We start from the raw sequence: 19,808 nt of genomic DNA, 5'->3' as shown, positions 1-19,808 counted from the left end.
TCTTGTTTGTTGCCCTTTTCATTTGTCAGTCAGTAGATTTTATTGTTTATAGCCAGTAGCCTTCACAATAGCCCCTTTCAGTTGCTTTGACTTCCCCCGCTTTCCGTTATCTGTATGATCCCACTGATCAGAGAACATGTATCTAGCATGATGATGTCACAGCGCCTCCCAGTGGCGTAGGAACCCTGGTGACACCCGGGGTGGGTACACACGCTATCGAAGCACACAACTCCATAGGGTGGAGCATCCTGGGGGCAGGGCGCACTTCTGGAGCTGCGTCCCTCCCTGGTCCCCTCTACTTGGAGGGCAGTCAGGGGGACATGACGTGCGTGCACACTGCCTGCAAAAGCAGTGCGGGGCTGAGGTGTTGTGTCCCTCCCAGGCATCCTTCTTCTGGAGGGCAGCTGAGGGGGAGGTGGCAGGTTAGAGGCTGGAGGGCCCTGCACCTTGGGGTTTGGTGTGCCACCCCAAGGTAAGTGCCACCCAGTGTTCCCTGCCCTTTTCGTCGTCGTCCTCCCTTTCTCTGCTACTGCTGCTACCTAGCTAATCATGTCCTGTGTACGTGATGAGACATCAGGCCTTGGCCTAATGCAGAGATGCACTGTGGCTGGAGTTCAGCTCAGATGCAAGAGGATCAGAAGAGCAACAGATGTCCAGAGTTCAGGCACCAGCTCAGGAAGATGAGTAGCAAGTGTAAAGTTGAAGCCAGGCAGAATGTCAAGTTTCAAGATCCAGAAGTAGATGTGGAGTGAAATGCAGGCAGGAATTAAAATGTGAGACAGTAGTAAGGAGAAGACAGCAGGAGAGTCTTCCTCAGGACTCTTGGTTGAACTTGGCTTGGCGGCAAGAACTTTTTAGGGCTTGGTGTGCCCTGATTGAGTTGGAGTGTCAGCTGACGCTATCAAGCTGGGAGGGCAGCTGACTCTCCCCAGTTTGAACTGCAGCCTGTATTACACATTTCCCCTAAAACCTAATCTGCCTGGCCTCCTGAGGACCCAGAGCTCAAGCTGGTACTTCAGAAGGTGAAGCACTGCAGACTTCAGTTCAACACACACACACACGCACGCACCTTACAGTGTGGAAGTATTATTTTGGCATTTTTTCTCTTTCTTTGAACACTCAGTCTTTTCACCTGACAATCAGCAGCTGTGGAAACATGATTAAAAATAGTATGCATCTCTGGTGCAATTTCCCCACACTTGTAGATTATATATATATATATATATATATATATATATATATATATATCCCCACCTTGATTGGCTCTACTCAAATCAATTTGTACATGTGTATTTCTGGACAGAGAGAGAGGCGTATCATGACACATTTTAAGAGTGTCATCTCTGTCTTGCGGTGAATGATCACTGCTAAAAAATGAACCACAGGGACATGTATCACACTAAGCAGTTGTCTGACCATCTGAAGGCGTTTCTCTTCCTGCTAGCGTTTCCTCTCTGAGGTTGCCTGTGACCGTGAGAGCAGTGAAACAGGAAGTTGTAATTTCAAGCCTCTTTGCTATCAGCATGATATCTGCGGTCAGTCCCCTGACACAGCTTGCGGCTGGTTTCTGGTTAGCAGAGAGACACTTTTGTGCTGATCTGGCATCAGTTCCCACCTACTTAATCAGTTAAGCTGTGCAGTTGAGTAGCGTTTCTAGTTGCCTTGTGGATTCTAGTAATGGCAAGGAAGAGATATATTTGAGTGGTTCTGACAGGAATAGCTGGTCACTCCAGAGAGGCTGATAAAATTACATGAGCACTCTCATTTATGTATGGAAGACATTTGCTTTTAACCTCTCACATTGTTTTACAGTGTGGGGTTGGAGATAAAATACTTATCTTATTTCTGCAAGAGTTGCTTGGTTAGTCTGCTTCAGCAGTACTGACCAGAAGCCCTTCATTGGCTTGGCTTGTGTTAAGATGCAAAACTCTTAAACCAACTTCATGGACCAGGTGGATAGCCAATGGAGTACCCTCCAAATGTTGCTCAGCTCCCAGCTCCCAGCAGCCCCAGCCAGCATGGTCCAATGGTCAGGGATAATGGGAGTTGTAAGCCATCAACATCTGGAGGACACTGTGTAAGCTACCAGTGGTCTACAGCCTATAGTGGCATGGTTAACTTCTCAATTTACAACAAAGATCTGAGACATTGATCTTTTGCAAATAGCACAATTTGAGCCATAGTGCTCAGCACATAGACTTTGAGGATATAAAATTTTGTGACATCTCAGCTCAGTTGTGGATTTTCAGGCCATGAAACAGCTTTGCCAGCCAGTTTCCTTACACTCCTGGAATATTTAGCTGATCCCACTGCTACCTTGCTACCGGTGCAGATCCCAGCAGACTACTGTGAACAGATCTGGTTGCGACATATAAAAAAGGATATTGTAGAGTTGGAAAAGTGTGCAGAAATGGACAACCAGATTGAGGGGGGAAGCCTTCTGGTTTATTGAGCCCAAGACAAAAATTTAGCACGGGTTTAGAGGCAGCATCCACCTTTTTGTGGGATGATGGAGTGTCATCTGTATTTGAAAGAAGAGAAATAAAGAGAAGGGACACTTTGTTCAGTAAAATGAAGAGAAGCCCAAGTGACTGGATGGAAAGGAGATTCTGAAAGAGGCGTGCTTTCTAGGTTTTACAGTGAATTTTTAGCACAAATGTCATCCCTGTATGAAACTACTCAACACAGAAATTATGAAATCAATATTCCTGGTTGCATTCAGTATCCTCTAGAGCAGGGGTAGTCAACCTTGTTATACCTACCGCCCACTAATGCATCTTTCTTAATGGTAAAATGTCCTTACTGCCCACCAGTGCTTGATGGAAGGAGGATTCAGCTTGTGCCATAGAACCCCCGACCGCCAACCTAGAATCCTGAAAAGCCCACCAGTGGGCAGTAGGGACCAGGTTGACAACCCCTGCTCTAGAGAGCACCTTCCATTAAACTTGAACTGAATTATTTCTTGCAACTGCTGAGTAAGGCTGCAATCCTATTCTCACCTACCCTACTGAACTCAATGGGGCTCGAGTAGACATAGGTTTGCATCCAAGTAAGTTTTACTCAGATTGAAGTTATCCAGTGCACTGCAGATTTGCTGATCCCCTGTGATTTTTCCAAATATAGGAAACTTGACTGCATAATTTGTGACTGACCCCTTTAAATTATATGCCCCATTCAAATTAATAGATGTAAGTTAGTCATGTCCCTAACTTTCAGTGGGTCTTCTCTAAATAAGACTAACAAACCATTTGTATTGTATTGTTTTGTATTGTATTGTATTGTATTGTATTGTATTGTATTGTATTGTATTGTATTGTATTGCAAGTCTGTTTGCTTTAGAGTAAAGCTGGAGGAGACTGAGCTCAATCAGAACATGGGTTTCATAATTCATTTTGAGTGGTTTCCCCTGGCGAGGACATTTGTTTTTGAAACACATTTAGGAAACTGTTTGTTAATGCATCTTTCTTGCAGACATTGGTTTTCCTTCTTAAAAAAAAATACCTGTCTTTCATAACCATACAAAACCACAACTCATTGCCCATTTACTTGTGACCTATTGGCTCTTGATAGCCTCAGCTTTGAACCTCTTATTTATATGCTTTTGCTACCTCTGCCCTGCCAGCTTTCCTAGTCAAATTGTTTACGGCTCAAAGCAATTTCCTTCTGTGGCACAGAGCACGTCTGGGATATACAACATGTGTTAATTTAACAAAGCAGCTCTTTGATGCTGCTTTAATTTTTTAACAACAGCTCAGAGGCAATGATGTACAGATTATATAGTGTCAGTTTCCCAATTAAAGTTTTACAGGAAAATACTCTGTGTTTGCTCTGAGGCGGTTTTGAACGCTTCCTTCCGGCACTCATGCAAATGAAAAGCATACGATTGCAAAGCATCCATTTGAAACCTTGAAATATTTATTGAGGCTTCTCTAGAATACTGAAGCAGGAATCTTCCTGTAGGCTTGTTGATGTCTTTCATTTGCATATATTTTGTAATTAAATGTCTGGAAGCTTCTAGTTTATTGTGGTTTTTTAAAAAAACAAAAAACCCAGTAATAAGGTATTTACCATGCTCATTGTAGAATTCCCTTGGAATTTGAACTTAGGAGGGAGGGGGGCACAAAGAGACTGTGTCTGAAGTGCCTCCTGGTAAATAGAAGGTTCCCATTAATTATGGTACAAAATTATGATGGGATGAATAATAGCCTGCCTGGTCTAATAATGTTGCTTAGATTTACAGACACAGAGGAGACAGTAAAGCAAGGCACATACCTTGAGGCACAAGGAATTTGGAAGTGAGAAGATGCCAACAAATTATTTATTATATGTTCAGCTTCCAATTCTCCTTGTCCTTGTGAGGGTGGGTCCACCACGCCAGTGTCCAACCATGTGAAGGTGTTCTTTCTATTGCTGGCTACAAGGATGAGGAACAGCTATTGTCTTGCTAGGTCCGTTCCCTTAATGAGCGCTATTCTAGACAGTTGCAGGTTCTCCCCCTCTCCAGAGACTGAATTGTTCTTTGGGCCTATGCTCAACTAAGTTATACTTAAAGTAGAACCATTGGCTTTAATAGACCCAACTCACACAGATCCATTAATTTCAATGGGTCTGCTCAAAGTACGACTAATGTTCAATACAACTCTTCATTTCCACCAGCTGACATCTTGAATGTGATGGAAAATCCACAAATATTTTCCAATGCCAGGGTGCCAAAAAGGCCATCTGCCTCCCCTTCCAGAATGACACACTGTTCCATCTCCTGGCCAACAATCCTTTCGATCGGTTTGAGCCTTACTAAATGTGCATCTTCTCTTTGGAGCCTCATTTCCGCATGTTCACGCAGCTCTGCTGACACCCTTGTGGCGTCTGCTTACTCTACTTGCACTCATTGAAATAGTGGCAACTGTTGTCAGCACATGTGTGTCTGTTTCTGTCAAATATTTCCCTTAAAATAGAAAGCCTTGCCAGACATGGCAAAGTCAGCCCTGCTTTCTCCAGAAATAACAAAAACACAAACATAAAACTTCCCTGCTTGCCGAAAAAATGAAATGTGATATTTCAAGAAATTCTATGTTGTAGAATGGAAGGCGAGAGGTGGGGAGCACCAAATTTTGGCATTGCACAGGGCGCTGCTGAAATCTGAGACCCCAAGGTCTGCCACTATTCAAGCAGTAAGCACAAAAATAAGGAACCCACTGTATTGGTACATACACAAATACCAAAAAAAACCCCAGGGGTTCGGGCTAGCATACAAAGAATATATGGCAAGCAAAGTACAACGAATGTATTCGTCACAATGTACCTGCTATTATAAGGCATACAGTACATGAAAGCGGTACTCTAGAATCATCAAAATAAGTACAATATTACAATTAATATTTCCATTATCTTTGACGCAAGGGAATTCTTGGGAGCTGGGGAGCGGCTGTAGCAAACAGGACTGTAGCCCAGTGATCCCAGTTTTGAAGAGAAACTCATTCTTCAGTTGACATTATAAAAGAAAATGGTAGGAACCCAAGCCAAACAATATAGTGTAAACTTTTCCAGACCATGAAATTTCCAAATTTCTCTCCTAAGTGTAAGAGCTTTGGCGTCTTTGAGAGCCAGGGTGGCACACTGGGTAAGAGTGTTGACTGGAGAGACTTAGTTTCAAATCATTCTCCCTCAAAATGACTTAGGTTCATTCTCCCTTGCTGCCCCTTATGTATGAAACTGTTTCCCAGAACACCTTTGTGAATGTCACCTCTTATTTCCTTCCAAGCCTGCCTCTCAAAGACCCACCTTTCCCATCAACCGTTTGGCACAGCCTCCTAGTAGTTCCCCTGCCCATTATCTCAGTAGACCTTACAGCAAGGAGGACGGACCTGTGGCCCTCATCCCAGACTGTTTGCCGTGGGACTCTTGGGTGCTGCAATCTAATATCTGGAGGATTGCAGATTCCCTACCATACAGTGTGAATCTATTAAGTTGGCCAAGGTCAGTATCTTACAGCAGGTAGGGTGGAACTGGGCAGAGCGGCCTGGGGTTAAGAGAAAGGGGCTTGCAGAAGGCAGCATTCTGAAGTGAAATTAGAATTAGGTTCACAATTTAATTAGCTAACCAATTGGTCTCTTCACCACTGCAGTCGCTTGAAGTACAGCAGTATCTGAACAGACCCCAATATATCTGAGAGAGAGAGAGAGAGAGAGAGAGAGAGAGAGAGAGAGAGAGAGAACCCACCAGGAAGGAGATTCACAACACAATAAGGAAATGACTTCTAGGGATTTACAGAAAGGGTAAAGAAAGGAGTCTGTGCTACATATATTTATAAAACTCTCTTTGTGAGGAACTGGAGTGTTGTGATCACAGAAGAAGTTGTGAGAGCAGGAAAATGTGGCTTATGGTTTTCTAAACATTGTAAAAGTCAGGATTATTTTTGGCATTCTATTGATCCCCTTATTACCATTTGTTTTTATTAAACAGACATCTGTGAGCACCGCTGTACTGCAAGCGCTGTCAGTGACTCAATTATGCACCCATGTTTTATAGCTTGGTAGGGAAAAAATGTACTCTGGAGGGCAACTCAGCCTGAGAACAAACATTTTCATTAGCCATTTTGAGTGGGGAGAGGGACAGAATTAGTTCATTGTATTACAGCATGTGCTTGATATTATTTTAGTCATTTACTGAAAACAAAAAAGTGACATCCTCTGCCTGCTAAAGCTGCAATCTTGGAAGGGTTATTGTTTCCTAATCCTGCATATCAACACAAATCAAAGGAAGGTTTGTGAATAAGATACTGTATTTGGTGTGGGCACTCGGCAGGTTTTCTTGGACTCAGAGGTTTTCCATCAGGATTTCCACAAACATTTCCCACATACCTGTTATCATACACAATATTATGTACCCCCTGCGTTATGGGGGTTCTATATCACACTCCGCGTTTCCAAGTATTAAAACTGTTCTGCACATCAGGAAATAATGTCTGTTGGTGATACACTGTTTTGAGCAGTCCTGGGTGTCTAGCAACGCGCAGTGTAGAGTTCATTAGAAATTTCCTTCCATTAAGTAGCTGGAGACTTTCAGTTTTTCACACTCGAATCCTCAGAACTTAAGTGTTCTTCCTGTTTAAAAATCTTCAGGACCAAAGTGTCCCTTCCTGTTTAAAAATACGTGTCTCAAAGAATCTGCCTCCTAACATTTTGCTCCTCGACATTTTGATCTTCAGCTTTAGTTTAATATTGTTTCCAGGTGTGGAATTAGTGAAGCAAAGAAAGTTAAGCAGGGAGATTGAGCTTTAATTTAGAAATTCTGTTCCTAATAAACTCCACTCTAGCTGGGTATTTTGGCCTATATAAGATTGCCTCCTCTGCCTGAAAAGGGGAGGGGGGATCCTGAAAAACCTCTCATTGTGTTAAGGTGGATGGCCTTTAAATAAAAATCAAAATCCAAAAAGCGTTTCCCTCTCCTTCCTTGCTGCTTTTCTGCTTTTCCAGTTTCAGTTGGAGCCCTTGTTGCTAGTTCACAGTCATCTTTTGATGGCTTAAAATGATAATAGGCAGTGTCAAACGCCCTTGTAGATGGAGGGGGTTATGCCTCGTCCTTTCTTCCCTTTTTTGCTCTCCCCATAAAATCCTTCCCACAATGCATCTGAGCAGCTTGCAGGTGTTCCTGCCGCTCTGCCCTGGCACATACGCTGCAAATTAGTAACAGAAGCTAATGGCCCAGCATGGGGCCATCAAAGGACTGACAATTCCAGCTTTTCCAAAGGGCCCTTTATGTCAAACCCCCCCATGAGACCTGTCCAGCTGAAAAGACTATTTGTCTGTCCCTGTGTGCGGCCCTGCTGCTGCAGCGAGGCCTGCTGCTGCTGGCCTCATGCTGAGACCCTGACTGTTGCCGCTAGCAACAGATAGAAATCACTGTTAAACACAGCAGGGCCCACAACACATCAATCATGTAGTCTAAGATAAAGGCCTGAGGCCTTTGGCCCTCTAGTTTGGCTATTTCTAAATAATTTCCAGTGGCTGAACTTGCTATGGTGTAAGCTGGGTAATTCAGTCCAGAAAACTTAATTTCAGTAGAAGGGAGTGGGGGGGGGGGGAATGCTTTGATTCTTAAAGAAAGAAAGGGGGGCGGGGAAGAAAGACTGTTTTTGTTCAAATGTTGCTTGTTTCAAAAGGAGGAATTTAACTGATGAAAGAGGCACTGTGAAAATTTCAGGGGAAGAATAATAAATAACTGTTCAGTGGTTAAATGCAAAATACGCCCAGCAGGCCACATTAATGGTCTGAGTTTAGTAAGTTGGTTTGTTGTTGTTTTTAAGGGTGGGGCACTAAATAAACTCCACCTTCCTTCTAGGAAATGTCAACCCTATCAAGTATTTAAATATATCTGGACTTCTGTTAATTTAAATAAATACTAATATCTCATACTTAATATATAAAAATAACATCAGCCCCAACCTTGCATTATTAAAAAGATTTATAACCAGATATTGAATTACAGTTTTTAACATTGGCTGGTTAATATATCTCCTCCCTTCCCCCTTCTTTGGTTCCATCACATCGTATTTGTAAATGAAAAACTAAATAACTTTGACAGTAGCAAATTTTCTCCTTGGCACAGCTAATTCCTCATCCTGTCTTAATGTTCTGCAGCATAGCCATGAGAAATTATGATGCTCAAAGTCTGGTGGTTGTGGATTTTGTTCTTCCAAGTCACTAATCCTTCAGAGGAGAGATGATTGAATGCAATTTAGCTGTATTGCAGATTTGAGTAACATGAAAATGATAAAATCTTTTGATCATTAATATTGACCAACTAGTACATATTCCTCCCAAGGGTAGTTATTTTCTCACTGTTCTAAATTTGGGGCCACTAAATGCATTTCTTAAATATATTCACATACAAAGATTCTGTATTTTATTATTTATTTTAATTCAATTTTACAGTGCTTCTCCACTATAAAAAAGCCTCAAGGTGACTTACAATAGACACTAAAAATAATAATAAAATATCCTAGACCTAGCAATAGTAAAATAAAGCTACAAGGCCAGATAATATAGCAATACACAATTAAAGCCATGAAAAATCATTACATGTTAATTAAAAGCTCAGGTAAATAGTACGGATGTAATCTGGCACCAAAACAGTAATAATGAAGGCACCTCGGGAACAGGGAACTGCCTTATACAGAATCATACCATTGGTCCATCTAGCTAAGTATTGGCAGCAGCACTACAGGGTTACAGGCAGGGAGTTCCTCTCATGCTACATGAAGTTGTTGGGGAGCAAACCTTGGACCTTCTGCATGAAAACCAGACACTCTATCACTGACCTATGGGGAAGTTGGTAAAATGAGAGTTGGACAAGGCAACTGTTAGGCAGATTTGTAGCTGGTTAACTGACCTAACCCAAAGGGTACTCCTTCATTGTTCCTCATCATCCCAGAAAAAGGTGACAGGTGGGGTGCCGCAGGGCTCTATCCTGGGCCCGTTGTTGTTCAACATCTGTATAAATGACTTGGATGAAGAAATTGAGGGGAGGCTCATCAAATTTGCAGATGCCACCAAACTGGGAGGCGTGGCTAACACTGCAGAAGACAGACTTGGGATTGAAGATGACCTTAACAACTGGAGAACAGGACCCAATTTCAGTAGGAACAAATGTAAGGTTCTATACCAGTGGTGGCCAAACTTGGCCCTACAGCTGTTTTGGGGCTACAATTCCCTTCATCCCTGAGCACTGGTCCTGTTAGCTAGGGATGATGGGAGTTGTAGTCCCAGAACAGCTGGAGGGTCAAGTTTGGCCATCACTGTTCTACACTTAGGCAGGAAGAGCAACTGCACAAATATAAGATGGGGGACACCAGGCTTATTAGTAAAGGGACCCCTCACCATTAGGTCCAGTCATGACCGACTGGGAATGCGGCACTCATCTTGCTTTATTGGCCGAGCTGGTTTATTGGTACAGCTTCCGGGTCATGTGGCTAGCATGACTAAGCCGCTTCTGGTGAACCAGAGCAGCACACAGAAACACTGTTTACCTTCCTGCCGGAGCAGTACCTAGTAGTACATGTGAAAAGGATCTAGGGGTCTTAGTAGACCACAAGTTTAGCGTGAGTCATGTGATGCAGCAACAAGAAGCTAATGCTGCATCAACAGAAGTATAGTGTCTAGATGAAGAGAGGTAAATGTACCACTCTATTCTGTCTTGGTCAGACCACACCTGGAATACTTTTTCTAGTTCTCTGGAACACAATTTAAGAAGGATATTGACAAGCTGGAACATGTGCAGAGGAGGGCAACCAAGATGATCAAGGGTCTGGAAACCAAGCCTTATGAGGAACAGTTGAGGGAGCTAGGTAGGTTTAGCCCAGAAAAGAGGAGATTGAGAGGAGATATTATAGCCATCTTCAAATATCTAAAGGGCTAATACATGGAAGATGGAGCAAGTGAACCAATGGATTCAAGTTTCAAGAAAGAAGATTCTGACTAAACATCAGGAATAACTTTCTGACAGTAAGAGCTGTTTGACAGTGGAACAGACTCCCTTGAGCAGTTGTAGACTCTGCTTCGTCTGTCATGGATGTTTCAGTGGAGATTTGTGCATTTCTGAGAGTTGGACTAGATTACCCCTGGGGACACTTCCAACTCTATAATTCTATGATTCTTAGAATCTTCCTGTACAGCTGAGCCTGCCATACCATTAGGCAGTGTGAAGCAGCTGCCGCAGACAGCAAAATGTACTGCACTAGCCCTGCTGGAGAGAGAATTCCAAAGTCAGGTTGTCACCCCAGGAAGGTCTAAAATCATTAAGAAATAAAATTTGTATATGCCAATTTATATGAATAGATATGCATCACAAATATTCACTATAATTATACAGGTGTGCAATGCATCTCACCATAGTGGGGAAGAATATAACCAGCTGCCTGCTCAGCTGCCTACTGTTTAGGTCCTAACTATTGATGGACAACTTCAAAGCCTGCTACATTTCCTTCTAATGTGTCTTTATTTTTAAACTGGATAACCCTCCAGATAGAAGACTTCCTCAAATAGAGAACTGCAAAATAGGGCACAGGGCCACCCTAACCAGAAGCTACCCACCTGAAGGTGGTGTATCTGGAACAGGCCCTTAAAATGTTGATTTTTTTTTTTAAGAGCATCTGTGCTCTTCAGCCAAAAAGGCTGCCCGAATGGTATCCTAGAATTGTAGAGATGGATTTAGGGGCATTATTGATCAGCAACAGCACATTGAATTATTCCCATAAACTAATGGATAAGCAATGAGGTTAGATCAGTACTGGAAAGATGCAATCACTTGTGAGCTCAACTTACCATCTAGCAACCCACATTTTGAACCAGTTGAACTTGGTTAACACTTTTCAGGGTCAACTTCATGTGTAAAAAATTGAGTAATCAACTGAGTAGAGTGTCACATGCATCCAAGGAGAACATCAGGTGTTAAATATCTTATGACATTTGCAATCGAGGAGCAGTGTTTGCTTGTGCAGAAGTCCCAACCTAATTCTTAGATTGCAATCTGTACTTCATCCTCAATAGAAGCCCCATGAAACAATGAGCTGATTTTTGAATAAAAGTGCTTAGGATTAAGCTTTAATTTTTTTAGATAGCTGTGTGTATCAAAATTGTTTTAGGTACATCATGGTGTAGCAGTATTGAAGGGATAAAAGAAGCCAGACACTTTCATGCCAGTTCATGGCCATTTATTACACATGTTACTATGTCTGGAATGGAGAACACTGTGTAAGTGTACAGTACAGATCTGGACTTGATTGCATACCCTTTGTTAAAACTATGTTCTTGGGTATCATAACTCCTTTGGGTGAAAAATAGATGGTAAACAAATAGGAGAAGAGATCATACAATAGAATTTGAATAAGAATACTTATCCAGCTTCTGATAAGAGGAGGGAGGACATTTACATGTTTTTCTTTATGGATGTTATTGTGTCCATCTATTGTATATTATTGCAAAATCAATAGAATAGTTGGGGGTATGTTTTTGGAACTGGATAGCTTATTTTTGTCTGAAAGGACAGGAGTCCCTTAATTTACATTAGATTTCACAAAATCCCACCATAGGCACTTCACTTACTCTTCTCGCACCAATCGCTCTTCTTGTTGTTGTTTTCACAGCAAGGTCCCTGTGGTTTCTTTTCCTCCACATATTTTCTAAAGAATAATGTAGGGAATGACAGAAGAGGCTGAGTTAAACAACCCAGAGGGGTTCTCATCTTCCTTGGTGCTAACTTTATATCCACACTCATTATGTGAATAGGCTGGTGAAATGTTTCTCGTGATAAATTGGAGCTCTGCATAGGTTATACAGGCTGAGTTCAATTTTCGGTAATGGTATACAATCATCTAGATTGTTATGTTCAATGCATGGAGCAGTCCTTCATTTAGAGATATTTGAATGCATAAAGCTCTCTAAGAAACATTGCCATAACAAATTTTCTTATTTTAAGGCGGTGTCACAGTACACAAGATTATCCTCCTTCCTTCCTTCCTTCCTTCCTTCCTTCCTTCCTTCCTTCCTTCCTTCTCTATTTTGTTAATAACCTCACAAAACATACCTTTCATCCATGTAGTTGCTTGATGAGAGTTAAAACCACAGCACCAAGAAGGGTGCATACTGATAGGCAAGAGATAGATGGTCACGTTTGGTTTAGGCCATTATCATTCATTGTGAAACAAGGCTGTGTGCTCTTCAGTTGAGCTATGACATTCATATTTCAAGCAAAGTCAATTCTTGTTAATAAAGTGATGAGTAACAGCAGCCTAAGCTTCACGCCTGCTAACCAAATGCATTCCCGATACTTAATAAAGGATATTTTCTGGCATAATTAAAATATAATAATATGCTTTGGTATCCCAGGCTCTTCACCCTCTGAAAGAACATAATTTGATCAGTTTCTACATTACAGGCACAGCTCCCATACCACACTGTTCTAGTAAGGTTAGATCACTTTGTCAGTCCCTGTGTAGTGTAATGGTTAAAAGCGGTAGACTCGTAATCTGGTGAACTGGGTTTGCGTCTCCGCTCCTCCACATGCAGCTCTGGGTGACCTTGGGCCAGTCACACTTCTCTGAAGTCTCTCAGCCCCACTCACCTCACAGAATGTTTGTTGTGGGGGAGGAAGGGATAGGAGAATGTTAGCCGCTTGAGACTCCTTAGGGTAGTGATAAAGCGGGATATCAAATCCAAACAACTCTTCTTCTTCTTCCATATTACTTTTTTTTAGGAGTTGTGACTCCAAATGTTATTGGACTACAATTTTCATCATCCATGACTATTGACCATGCTGGCTGAGGCTGATGGGAGCTGGAGTCCCAAAACATATGGAGGGCACAACCTTGGCTACTCCTGTCCTAAATGGCCTTGGACTTGGGTGCCCCCTTTATGAGTTGGACCACAGAGGAGACCACTGGCCACTCCTGTAATGTAAATAGTGTCTCTTGTCTTCTGCTGTTGGAACAATCCAGCACAACCACTTCCCACTGATTTCCCAGCCAGCCAGCTTGGTGTCAGCTCATATCCATGGCCCACTCCATCTATGTTCGCCAACTACTGTGCATTGGTGATCATTGTCATTTTTGCAGTTTTATAGTTTAGTTTATCTTTAAAGCCTCTCCCCACACTAGCCAAGCTGGACCTTGCATTTGTTATCTAAACCTTTTCTCTATGTGCCCCCTCCGAGAGGGGTATAGAGGGTGGAGCACGAGCCTTTTCAGTGGTGGCTGACCACTTGTGGAATCCTCTCCCCAGGAAGGCACACCTGGCACCATCATTATCTATATTTAGGCACGTTTCTTTACACCCAGGCTTTCGGCTTTTAATTTGAAGGGTATACTTGTGGCCTCTTTCTTGCCTATTTTAGTTGTGTGGGTTGTGTTAGTTCATCACACACTCGTGTTTCTAGGCTTTCATTCTGTTTCAGTGTTTACATATTGCTTTACTGTTTGACTTACATTTTTTTTGTTTCATGTGTGAACTGAGTCTGCTCGCGAATGTATGTGACAGAGGGTGCACACACACTTCGCTTTACACATTTGCTGTGCTCAGGTCATCTGAAAAAGGGTTGTGAAGTTAAAAATAAAAACCTGCGTAAGATGTGGGCAGGCAGACTAGGATTGTTAGCATTATCTGCTACAAGATATCCCTCTTCTCCACTGCGGTAGGGTTATGGCCCAAAACACATCAGAATTCACTGTCTTCCATGAGGAAGAAAAATGGTGCAACTGATGGAATTTGTCATCTGCTAGAGTGGGCTTAACTCCTGAGATCCTCAACTGTGCTTTGTGAAAAAGCTAGGTTTCTGAAACAGCCTGCCAGCCTGCTCTAGCTGGTTTACGAGACTACACTGTTGCAGATGCTTATCCTTCTGAGACTGTCACGTTAACCTTCAATTTAAAATGCAGCTTCTGTGACTGAAAACGGCTTTGAACTTCAGGTTGATCTTGCCATCCAGCATGTTAAAAATTCAGGCTAAATTGCAACGTTTGGAAGCCACAGACCATTGATTAAAGAGTTGCTTCTCATAAAACTGCTCATTAATGTTCTGTGCGCTATTCAGAGTTTGCCAAAAGTTTGTGGTCTTTCACCTCCTTCTCGCTCCCCTCCCCTCCCCAAATCACCCAGTTCTTTACCACCAGCACTACCAGGATCCTCGCCTGCAAGGAGGAATGAGTGCAGCTCTCCTGTGGCAACCTCAAACTTACACAGCACAGGCTCATCCTTTGATCCCTCCTCACAACTTTATTTCATTATCCCTTAAGTATAAGGAGGAAAGTTAATGACATCATAAAACCCAGAACTCTATAAAAGATGTTTCTGCTGATTTACTGCCAATGTACTAGAAGCATGTCATATAACTGCCCATTAAAGATGGTGAGTTGCTCTCCTGCCTGCAGCTTTTCCTTATCACCAGCCCTTTTATTTATGACCAGATTATAGGGGGTGGGTGTGCACCATAAATCACAGAGCTTAGTTTTTATGGCACATATAATTAACCCTTTAATTATTGCATTAAGGCAGAACTGTGTGACTTTCATTCATATATATATATATATATATATATATATATATTCACAAGGATTAGCATGTTCAGGATGCAAAGGTCCTGGATTTATTTTGCTTCTTCTTTTTAAACATTAGATCAGTGCATCTAATCTATCTATGCATTGCTAGTAGTTACATGCAGAAAAAAATGGTACAGTCCTCCGACCTGGAACCAGGAACCCTTAAAGAAGTAAAAACAGGCAAACAAACAGTAAGTGGCAGGACATTCCTACCTTGGGGCATCTTGCTCAAATGTGGAGGAGTAAGGTGAGGGTACTTTGCTGACATTTGTTATTCTAAGGCTAAGTACATACAGTACATTTATAGCACATTATTTCTCCCAAATAATCATGGGAACTGTAGTTTAGCCCCTACCTAGCAACAATTCTCAGCACTCTTAACAAACTACAGTTCCCACAATTCTTTGGGGAAAGTTACATGCTTTAAATGTATGGTATGTAAATAGCCTTACTTTAAGTAGAAATGAGCCGCTTCTCAGATGGGAATAGCCAAGCAGGCTAGTCCAGCCTTGATCTCCTGGAGACATTATCAGATTTTAAACAGGGTGTAGTAAACACACAGTTTCTCTTGTAAGGAATATGAAAATGGATTCAGCTCTATAACACAGGGCCCATACCTTACTGTACATCTGGATTTTGGCTTAACTCTAAAAGTTCATACTTGCTTGTGATGCTGTTCATAATCTTTAAACATGAGGAAGTCATAGTACTATTCACATCAGCTGCAATTGTCCATACTGTATTATCTTTCTTTGCTCCTGGAAAGTCACAATTGTTTAGGATGGTCATGTTTCCTGCTATAAACAAGACAGCCCTCTGCTTGAAGAGTCTGCTCTACCATGAGCCATGTTGACTCAGATGGCAGATTGGGAAGGTCTCTGATTTTGAACCCACCACCATCTCATCTGCTGACTTCAGGACCACCCACGAGGCACAACTGATGCTGCTTTCACCTGTGAGTCCTTCCTCAGAGCAAAGATTTGTGGGTGAGTTTGGCCAGAGAATATCTGTACTACCACTGCTTTGAAACAATGGTGGGAAATGACCACTTAAAGTTACCTTGAGATGAAGTGGTGGTGATGCAGGCATTCTCCGGGCCTTTTCACCCACAATACCTCATTCTCAAAAAGGACCACTCAGAGCAAAGCTTAGAAGGCCAAGAGCAGGAGGATGAGATGTGGCAGAAGAGGTGGTGGTGGTGAAATGGTCCCCATATCAAGTGGCTGAACATTGTCTACCCTGATGGGCAGCAGTTCTTCATGATTTCAGGTGGGGGTTCTCTCCCAGCCGTACCTGGAGATGCTGGATATTGGACCTGGGACTTCCAGCATGCAAGCCAGGTGCTTTACCATTGAACTACGGCCATTTCCCCAACCAGGAAAGCAGACAGAGCAGTTCGAAGGCTGGGATTGCTTAGTTGGGAGAGCATGAAACTCTTTAATTTCAGGCTTGTGGGTTCAAGCACTACAGGGGATTGGACTAGATGACCCCTGTGGTCCCTTCTGAATCTACAGTACTTTGATATTTGAAACAGGCACATGGTTTACCTGATCACAGTGTTGTGGTGGTTATAGTAATTAATTCTAAATTAATGCCTATACAGTGGACCCTCTAGTTACGTACCGCTCTGGATACGTAACTTTCGGGTTACAAACGTGGCAAACCCGGAAGTGTATAATTCCAGGTTTCACCACACGAGCATTCACAGAAGCTCTCGATCATGCCGTGTGTGTGTGCGCAGAAGCAGCACTTCTGCCTGTGGACTTTTCAGGTTGCGGCCGGACCCCCAGAACAAATTTAATTTGTATCCAGAGGGTCCACTGTACATATAAATTAATGTATGTAAATGTTATGTAAACATTTACCTTGGGGGGGCACAATACACTCCCTACTGTTTTTGTTTTGAGTGATATTTTTATGATGAATCGCTAGGTGAAAATGAAAAGTTACGTTGCATATCTAACAGGTGCCAGTTACTTTTGTGAAGTTAAAATTCCACCTATCAATTACCCAAACTTGGTTTCCCAGATTCAAAATATGGTACTGGGGAAATTTACCCAGTACTGGGTAAAATATGATATCCCTGCAATAAAAATACATCCCCCCAAAAAAGTTTGAGCTGTGCACTTCAAGAGGGCATTAATGGCTCTAAAACCTGCTCACTCAGCAATTGTTGTGGACAACAGTTGCTCAGCAAAATTAAAAAGAAACCAAAGCCTTCTATTTTCGCCATGGCCAATTTAACTGCCCTGCACAGCATAGTTACCTCTTCATTGATTGCTTTCGCTGAGAGTAAAGAGAAGCATTTCATAGCAAGTTCAGCGTTGTAATCCTCACCCATGAATTTAGAATTTCATCATGCAATATTGACAGCAAGCCACAGGAAAGCTTTATCGGAACAAAAGTTGTCATAAATTGATAACAGATCATCTTGCTTTAGTCCAGCCAGGAAAAAGTGGCTCATGGATTTTCAGTTTCTTTCTCTTTTATTTCTTTGGCACACGGACAAAAGGTTGTTGGGGGGTGGGGAGGAAAAGCAGCCACGTATATTGCTGCTTTTGAGCTCTGTTTTCCCTTTGTGTGTTATGAAACAAGAATGAGTCCAAGCAGGGAAGTTATAAAGAAAAATAATCGAGGAAGGAAGCTAGGAATGAGCTCCCAGAACTTTGTCGTAGCACACACCTCCCCTCTTGCCAACACTAGGAGAACAGGCTTTGAGAAGAATAGCATTTTTTTTTTTAAAAAAAAAAAAAAAAGGTAAGGTGGCTTTGCATGCTGACCAGCTTGTGAATTACTGGATTCTTTAAACCAGACATAGGACATCTTCCTAAGGATGTCTTCAGAGAACTGTTCTTGGACAAATAGAGGGCTCTCCTATAAATCAAGATACATGGGCACCCAGACAGCCCTCCAAAGAGAGCACTGTCCTTGGTAGAGTTTGACAAAGGCCACCCTACTGCCATGGAGACCCACAGGTGTAGGAGAGGATCTTCCTAGTGGACATTTTGCTGACGGTCACCTGAAACCTGAGGATGGTCCTGGCACCTTTTCCCTGAAAACTAAGGCCCTGCAACCAGTTGAAGTAGTTTTCTCAAAAGCTATTCAAATCATGAAGGCTGTTGAAAACTGAAGGGGGGGGGGAATCCTGTTTCCCAACCAAAACTGTCTAAGCCGGATCTTTCCAAGCTTTTCATGTTGGTGACACACACTGAATTTGTGACACAGTAATTCGGTTTTACTAGCAAACCAGAGGTTAAACTATAACCCCTTATAAGAGATATGGACACATATTGTGCGACACACTGCAGCCGACACACTAACGAGTCACAACACACAGTTTGGAAAGCTCTGGTCTAAGCATTTAACAATGAAACTTCCTCACTGTGAGATGTTTACCTAGCATGAGAGCAAAAGAAAATAAGAAAGCAAAGTATGAGTGCTGTTCAACAATAATAAAATGCTCTCTATTTGCAATGTAAGAATTCCTCAATTAATTCCATACCTCGAATAATACATACCCCCAAGCTAGCCATCTGCTCAAATTTAAGCTGGAAGATAATAGATTTGGAAGAGAGGACTGTAATTATTTGCTAGGTGATTCTGATTAATTTACAAAGTAAAGTGCTAATACTGATCACATAGTACCCCCTTTGGGCCAAGTGGAAATTGCATTATAGCAAAAGGGGGGAATGTAAATTATAGATGGCAAACCAAATCTTGCAAGCTCATTGGACAGTTTTAATTATGGATGGCACACAATTTTGCAAACTGATTGAACTCTTTCATCATGTTAAGGCACTAATGAATAGCTGAACCATGGTGTGCTTTGTACAACTGACACTAGTGGCCAAAATTGTGGCAAACCTTTGGAAAATATGTATTTCTGAGGTTTCATAGAATCATAGAATTGTAGAGTTGGAAGGGACCCAAGGGTCATCTAATCCAAACCCCTGCAATGGTTCATAACATCACTCTTTTCTAGAATAATACCATAAAATTATATGTCATTAGAAATATAATTTAATGCAGAATTTAATGGAAGAAACTTTATTCTATCAAAGGTTATAGCCAAATAAAAGACCCTATACACAAAATAACCATGATAAGGAGTATTTCATAACATCCCACCATTTCTTTTGGTACTTAGTGTGAAACCTTTTGCTGCAATTACAGCCCTACAAACAGGTCCCATGGAGTAAACCAAGGATTTTAATTTGTCAGCTATTATAGTGTGAAACTGGGGAACGTGGGTGGTGCTGTGAGTTAAACCACAGAGCCTAGGACTTGCAGATCAGAAGGTCGGCGGTTCGAATCCCTGCGACAGGGTGAGCTCCCGTTGCTCGGTTCCTGCTCCTGCCAACCTAGCAGTTCGAAAGCACGTCAAAGTGCAAGTAGATAAATAGGTACCGCTCCGGCGGGAAGGTAAACGGCGTTTCCGTGCGCTGCTCTGGTTCGCCAGAAGCGGCTCAGTCATGCTAGCCACATGACCTGGAAGCTGTACGCCGGCTCCCTCGGCCAATAAAGCGAGATGAGGGCCGCAACCCCAGAGTCTGTCACGACTGGACCTAATGGTCAGGGGTCCCTTTACATTTTATAGTGTGAAATGTAGATTGTATGATTGCTTCTTCCAATTTGTGCTTTATTCATTGGTTGCTTCTGACTAACAAGTTTATTTAACTGGCTCTACATATTTTCTATATATTTCTATATTTTCAATGTA

General features: G+C 42.2%; 1 protein-coding gene and 1 long non-coding RNA gene across 11 annotated transcripts in view; one reads left to right on the top strand and one right to left on the bottom strand.

The window, feature by feature from the left end:
- The window catches only part of FBRSL1 (fibrosin like 1), a 791,959-nt gene that overhangs the window by 393,094 nt on the left and 379,057 nt on the right, over positions 1-19,808 (top strand). The gene's annotated exons all lie outside the window — the stretch shown is intronic.
- On the bottom strand, positions 6,764-9,671 carry LOC310693998. The gene is made up of 2 exons (XR_014519466.1): positions 6,861-9,671; positions 6,764-6,809 (listed from the first exon to the last, which is right to left on the bottom strand). It is a non-coding gene; the product is annotated as an uncharacterized lncRNA (long non-coding RNA).

Source organism: Podarcis liolepis, assembly GCF_965112155.1.
Source record: "Podarcis liolepis genome assembly, chromosome: 15".
Lineage (NCBI taxonomy): Eukaryota > Metazoa > Chordata > Lepidosauria > Squamata > Lacertidae > Podarcis > Podarcis liolepis.
Note: the sequence above shows the minus strand (reverse complement) of the source record. Positions and strands in the feature narration are given on the sequence as shown.